Here is a 7,584-nt window from a genome sequence, read left to right on the forward strand (position 1 = left end):
ATTTCGGCTTTGTTAATGTGAAAATCAAAAGAGTATATGATATACTAAAATAAGAGAAAATAGATTTCCGTAAAAACAAAAAGTATGCAACAACAGTCTCCAAATTTATGTAGATCAATCCAACCGTGAAGACCTAAAAAATTTCAGCTTCAAGAATCAGACCCGTAGACAAGGTGAACTGGAGCCAACATGAAAAGCTAAGTAAAATAGAAAGTTTATTGTAACCTTCGCTCCTCTCAAATTTTTCATAAAAATTTTTCTAATCGTAGACAATAACTGCAAGTAAGGAGGAGGGTGTAGATTACAAAGTCAAATTTCAATTTTCATAGATTTAGTTTTAAGAAAGTTTTAATACTAACAAATATTTGAACAAAAATTTTCGTCCCCTGTTTCACTCACCCCTTTAGGTGTTGAATTTCCAAAACCACTGAAACACATATTTTAATTTCTAGATGAGAAGCCAAATACAGATTTTCAGAGACGTAGCTTTAAAAACGCTTTCATAATGAAATATTTTCATAAAAGTGTTCATCCCCTATTCATCCCCTTAGTGGTTGGATTTCTAAAAATGCTGGATCACGTATTTCTTATTTTCGTAGTTGTGGCTTCAAAATTGGTTAATAGTGGCATATTAATAAAATATTTTTTATCCCTTGTTTCACCCCCTTAGAGGTGGAATTTCGAAAAATCCCTACTTAAACGATGCCTACCGTATAAGATCAACACCCTCACCAAATGTCAAGTTTCTGTCTTTAGCGGTGCACGCTGGGAGATGATGAGTCAGTCACTGAGGACATTTCCTAAAAATGGTTCAAATGGCTCTGAGCACTATGCGACTTAACTTCTGAGGTCATCAGTCGCCTAGAACTTAGAACTGCTTAAACCTAACTAACCTAAGGACAACACACACATCCATGCCCGAGGCAGGATTCGAACCTGCGACCCTAGCGGTCGCTCGGCTCCAGACTGTAGCGCCTAGAACCGCACGGCCACTCCGGCCGGCCGGACATTTCCTATTATATGTGGAGGTTTCTGTCAAAATTCTTCATTTAAAGACGCTATACACGATCCGGTCGCATTACTATCACCACCACCTATGTTAGATGTCAACGTCCAGTTTCCACTCACAAGTAGCATGTGGCAGCATTAGCAGTGTAGGGTATATAAAGCGCGTTCGTGGAGGGGCGGGTGGGGGGGGGGGACAGTGCAGGCGCTGTCGTAATGCGGATACGGAGCAGTTTATGTGACTTCCAAAAGAACTCTATCATTGGCTTTCGGACCAAGGTCGGAAGCTCTTACGAAACTGCTAAGTTTATAACCGTTCGCTAGCCACTGTGGTTAAAATATACAGTGCATGCCAAAATGACTGGATCCAAACCCGGGTCCTAGGAAATTGCGGTGCACCACGAGCCATTAATGACAGGGGTGAACGAAGGCTGCGGAGATGTGTACGAGCGAACAGAGGTGCAACTGTTGAGCAAATGACAGCCCAGATTAACCAAGAGCAGTCTCTCCTCAACTATCGTTAAGTTAACGTTGCTGTGTATGGACCTCCGCAGCAGCCGCCTGGTTCATGCACCCATGCTGACTGGAATTTGCACACCAATACCGCAGCTGGACGTCCAGTGAGTGGTGACAGGCGGCCTTTTCAGATGAATCGCGTTTCATTCTAAGTCGGGCAGATGCACGCAGCCTGATACTTCTGAGAAAAACACACAGCAAAATCGTCGGAAGTGTCTAGGCCAGAAGGTTTTCCCCGAGTGATCTCGTAATCCTCGAAGACACAATGGATCAACAAAAATTTGCATCTATCCTTGGAGATCATATCCACCCCTGCATGAAGTTTGTTTTTCCTTGGCATGATGTCTACTACCAGCAGGACAGTACTATACGTTGCACAGCTCAAAGTGTACGTGCGTTGTTGGAGGAGCATCAGGATCGAGTTTACCGTTCTCTCCTGACCACCAAACTCACTTTCACCCACTCAACAATCTATGAGATGTCCTCGATCGGGTTGTTCGCGCCATGGATCCTCAAACGGAAAAACCTAGCCCAGCCGACCACCGCTCTGGAGTCCCCATGGTTCCACATCTCTGCTGGTACTTTCCACAATGTCTTTGACTCTATACCTGCACGTCCCGCGGCGGTCCAAATGGTTCAAATGACTCTAAGCACTAAGGGACAACATCCGAGGTCATTAGTCCCCTAGAATTAGAACTAAGTAAACCTAACTAACCTGAGGACATCGTTCAAATGGCTCTGAGCACTATGAGACATAACATCTGAGGTCATCAGTCGGCTAGAACTTAGAACTACTTAAACCTAAGAACATCACACACATCCATGCCCGAGGCAGGATTCGAACCTGCGACCGTAGCGGAAGCATGGTTCCAGACTGAAGCGCCTACGGACATCACACACATCCATGCCCAAGGCAGGATTCGAACCTGCGACCGTAGCAGCCGCAGCGGTCCACATTGGAAAAGGTGGTTATCCACGCTTTTGACTATAGATCACATTAATCTGACCGGACAGCGTACAATGCTCGTAGAAAGTTTAAAGGCACGTTTTAATTCCGCTGAATCCGCATGTGTCCCCAAAGCAACAGCTTTTTGGTCAACGTTTGACAGTGTACGGTCGTGGAATCACGTGGAAAACCAAGGAGCCGCCAGCACAAGCCACAATGGGCCAAAAAAATCTGGAGATGGCTTTAACGTAAGCCGAAACCGGTCATAGTAAAGAAATGTTACTGCGATCTCGACTGTTGTTTTAATCAAAGCATAGCACCAGATCGCTGCTCTCCACGGACAGCGTTATCTAAATTTATCCCACTAGCAGTGTCACAAGTTAAACATTTCGTCCTTTATCGAGAAGATACGATCCTGTACAAACACAAAGAACCCCATGACACCCCATTACAAGATCACTGGTGAAGACATTGAGCGCGTCACATTTTAATTACCAAAAATGCTGTACATCCATAACGGAAATTGCATCCAAGACGCTAGTGTGATCATGTCCGGAGTATTGTTCAGCTGTATGGAATCCTCACGAAGAAGGTGTGGCAACAGACCATGAACGAATTCAGAGAACCGATGGTAGGTTCCCACCAGGTCGATATGGCTCATGCGAACGTGTAACAGAAATGCTCGCGGAACTTGAATTGCAGTGTTCGGATGAAAGACGATGCAGTTCTCACTAAACCCTGTTGAAGTTTAGAGAACCGGCACTCGATGGAGACATCAGCATCGCAGTTCTACTTCCGCCATCATGTGTCTCGCCTAGAGGCAGTGAGAATAAGGTAAGAGAGATAGTGGGGCATGTAGAATGACACAATCGCTTTTCTCTATGCCAATGGAACAGGGCAGAAAATTGCTAATCTTAGTACCAAGAACCCATCTCCATGCACTGTGGTATGAATTGATCGAGAATGAGGCACATCATTGAGGTCCAGTGCTGAATTTAATATGAGCGACGGAACTACTTACGCTTTAATTTATTGGCCCTAACGATAAATATAAAGGTTGGGAATTGGCATAGTATTTATCGTTGAAAGGAAATAGTTGTAATATTAAACTTAAGATTTAAGAAGCACTATGGTTTATTATAAAAGACACATGAGTAATAATGCAACAAAACACAGTAATGTGGACAAGTACTTTACGAAAATGTAGCTTGCTATGAGAACAGCAAACTAAAACTCTGACTTGCCAAAGATATTGAAAGAGTTGGAGTTCCATAAAATTTCGGGTTTAATTCCGTAATTTTTTTATTTAATTACTCGATCGGCATTTACAAGGCGAAATATTAAACTAGGACGTTATAGCATTAAAATGATACATTCAACATTGCTTAATTACATAATACAAAATATAAAATACAAATTTGTTTTAAGACATTCAAGGGCATTGTCCGTGAGGTTATGTATGTCCTCCAGTTCACCGTTAAACCAGTTTTCTGTTCTTTACTGTGTTTCTACTCCATAAACTTTTCGATACATTTATTGGGTCGAAGGGAAACACCTCTTCACCTGTTTGCCATAGAGGTGTCCTTGATCTCAGGCGATTTTTTATATTAGGTCCTGGTCTATGGGAAGGTTTGGGTTTGCCAGTATTTTGCTATATTCTCTTGATAGTAGCTGATATCTTCTGATTTCAGGTGGTGCTATGTTAGACAGTACGTCTAAGTGCTCCTGATATTATTCTCATTGCTTCCCTTAGCTGGATATCGATTTTTGATACATGCACGTTTCTGGCCCATACAGGTGCACAATTTTTGGCCACGCTCTATGCCAGTGCCAAGGCTGAAGTTCTCGAGGTATTGCATTACATCCCCAGTTGGTTCCGGTGAGTTTGACAAGAATCGCATTTCTACATTTCACTTTTGATTGTTATCATCTAGAAGGGTTCTGTATGTTAGGGACGAGTCGAACTTTACTCCAAGGTACCGAGGATTATCTTCATGTTTAACGGTCTGGTTATTCATGCAGATGTTCAGCTTTCTATTGGTTTCTCTGTTACTGAGATGCATGTTTACACTTACTGTCTTGTCTGGATTCGGGCGTAGATGCCATTTGATGTAGTATAGGTGCAACAGGTTTAGATCTTCGTTCAATTTCCGCTCTATTTTTCCAAAAGATTTGCTTTGTAAAGTTATTGCCATATCGTCCGCGCATATAAACTTACTGGACGTTGTTTCTGGTATAACCGCAGTGTACAAGTTAAACAATAAGGGGGCCAGTACCGAGCCCTTTGGGAGTCCGTTGTTGAGCGCTATGCATCTGCTGGTTTTGCTGTTAAAGAGTTACTCTAATTTTTCTTCCCGATAAAATGTTCTTCATAAGTTTATAGATCTGGCTGCTCTGAGTTTTTCTCTCAGTTTATAAAGTAGGCCATTCCTCCACACTGTATCATATGCTGAGGTTAGATCCAACAGGACAACGCCAGTTTTCTTCTTATCCTGATAGCCCTTTTCGATAAAGGTTGTGAGGGCAAGGACCTGACGACAGCAATTTCTTTTAGGCCTAAAAGCTGCTTGCTCCAGTGCTAGGGAGGGTTCTATATATGGGGACAGACTGGTCATCAGAATTCTCTCAAATAATGTGTACGCAGTGCATAAAAGAGAAATTGATGTAAAATATTTGGGGTTGTCTCCAGTCTTCTCTGGTTTCAGCACAGCGACTACCTTGGCTTCTTTCCGTTCAGTAGGTAGTTTGTTCTGTGAGCTAGGTACAATCACAGTGGCTGTTTGTCTGGAACAAACGCCCATGTGCTCTCACTTCCCTAAAATGCCGGAGCTGTAAGCAATGCTTACCATTATCTTCAATCTACTGTGAATAGAGAAGTGATATAGCGATTCTGCGACTCAAGAGTGCAGCTCCCGGAACTAGCCGCTCTTGGTAGCCGCGTGGTCTAGGCGCCTTGCCACGATTCGCGCGGTTTCCTCCGTTCTCCCTGTGGCATGGGTGTGTGTGTTGTACTTAGCGTAAGTTTGCTTAAGTCACATTAAGTAGTGTGTAAGCCTAGGCACCGATGACCTCGCAGTTTGATCCCACAGGAACTTATTAACACCTCCTGGAACTCCCCCACCTTCCACGTCTCTTCACCCTCTGCGCCCGACTGTTTTTCAAATCTCCTTGCAGCAGTTTACTCTTGTCTTCCTGCTGACACAACGCAATCACACCATGTTGCTACAGCCCGCCAAGTGGCGTTATTGTTTCATTGACATTATTTGGCGCTCAGAAACAGAGAAACGTCAGCAAGCCAATGACTCCAATTTCTTCCTCTCGTTTCTGAAAAGCTTTCCATCGAGTGTCGCATCCTCTTGACGTTACTACTAACAGTCCACTTGTTGCTCAGATATCCTTGCATTACAGGTCGCGAGAAATGTAAAAGAGGCTGCTAAGAGGCTAGCAACCAACTCTTAATATGTGTCCGTTACGTAGGTCAGTCTGTTTTGTGAAGTTTTTAGGAAAACCAAGAGATGTTTATCTGTGCAAGTACATCATTTAACAAGCTCCTAGCGCCTATGACCCGCTGACAGAGTTCCACTTTCTGGAACGAAGGCTTTTTTTCTTGGGCACCTGCAGACTGACCTATTATTAGACAATGGCCCAGCTTCCTGGTTGCCATGTGGCAAAGCAGTTTCCACCCCTGGCAAAGAGGTGGGCGCCGTACCTGCTACTCGTATTCTTTCTCCATCTCTGCGAAGGCCTAGGCTCTCACGGCCCCCCGTGGCTTCTTATACTGAGCCTCGCAACGCATCGTTGTCTTGTATTCACAGCACTGAAATCATCATACAGTGTGATGTCATGACCTTCATTAAACTAATTCAACTCCCCTGGTGAACAAAAATTGCAAGAAGCTAGTTAAAGGGGTTGCCGCGTTTCATCTTGGCCAAGGAAAGCTACGCTAGCGAAAAACTAACAGGAGTATAATTATACGATATCAGGAGCCAGAATGCTGCTCACTTCTTCGCTACAAAAATAATGAGACAAATTATAAAGTAATACTCAGCCACTACATTTGTTTAAGATAAGACAAGCGCAGAAATTCAGCAAATGTTTCACCCACGTGAAATGTAGTCAACGAAAACCGGTTCTCATTCGTTTTTAATTTTTGCAAGACGATAAAAGACTAAATTAAAGGGAAAAAATCTGTCGGTATTAACTTTTCTTGCTTACATAACTTACTTCTTGAGATCAGGTTTTTCTAAATTTACTGTAGAACTTTCTGTCGAAGAGGAAATGGCAACATCATCAACAGGTTTTTCTGTTTTGCAACTGCTGAACGTGATGGGTCTTTCAGATGAACTACGGCATGGTATTCATTAGCCATCTCTCCTCTCATTCCTGTTTTCAGTTCGTAGACATTTTTCGGTTCTTCTGTTCCGGAGTAACAGTTTCTGACAGCTGTTTATCTAAGAATGCATTACCTCCTGGAGCAGGCAATCAAGCTGAATGAAGTGTTTATTCACCAAAAATGAATAGTAAGATTATTGTGTAAAGTACATAAACATAAACGGTACAGAATGATTTTTAAGTCCGCAGCTCGTGGTCGTGCGGTAGCGTTCTCGCTTCCCGCGCCCGGGTTCCCGGGTTCGTTTCCCGGCGGGGTCAGGGATTTTCTCTGCCTCGTGATGACTGGGTGTTGTGTGATGTCCTTAGGTTAGTTAGGTTTAAGTAGTTCTAAGTTCTAGGGGACTGATGATGATAGATGTTAAGTCTCATAGGGCTCCGAGCCATTTGAACCATTTTTTTTTTTTTTAAGGCCCTCGGAGTTCTTCTCTAACTTCCCAATGCATGTACTCCTTAACAGTTTTTGACAGTCAACAAAAACAGGTTTTAGATGAACTGTGATGTGCACGATACAAAACATTCAAAATAGGCCTAATCTTCATGTGCAGTATACCTTCTTGCTCAGGGTTGAGACTGGGGGGTTATGGATTCTCTTACAGAAGTATGGGATTCAAGAAGCTCCTATCTAATACAAAGCAAGAAATTGGGAATGCCTAAAAGTTAAAAGAAAAATGAACTTCGTTAGCCAGTTTTTCTGTAAATTATCTGAAGAGCAAGACTCAAAGATT

This window comes from Schistocerca cancellata, chromosome 2, assembly GCF_023864275.1.
Source record: "Schistocerca cancellata isolate TAMUIC-IGC-003103 chromosome 2, iqSchCanc2.1, whole genome shotgun sequence".
NCBI classification, from domain to species: domain Eukaryota; kingdom Metazoa; phylum Arthropoda; class Insecta; order Orthoptera; family Acrididae; genus Schistocerca; species Schistocerca cancellata.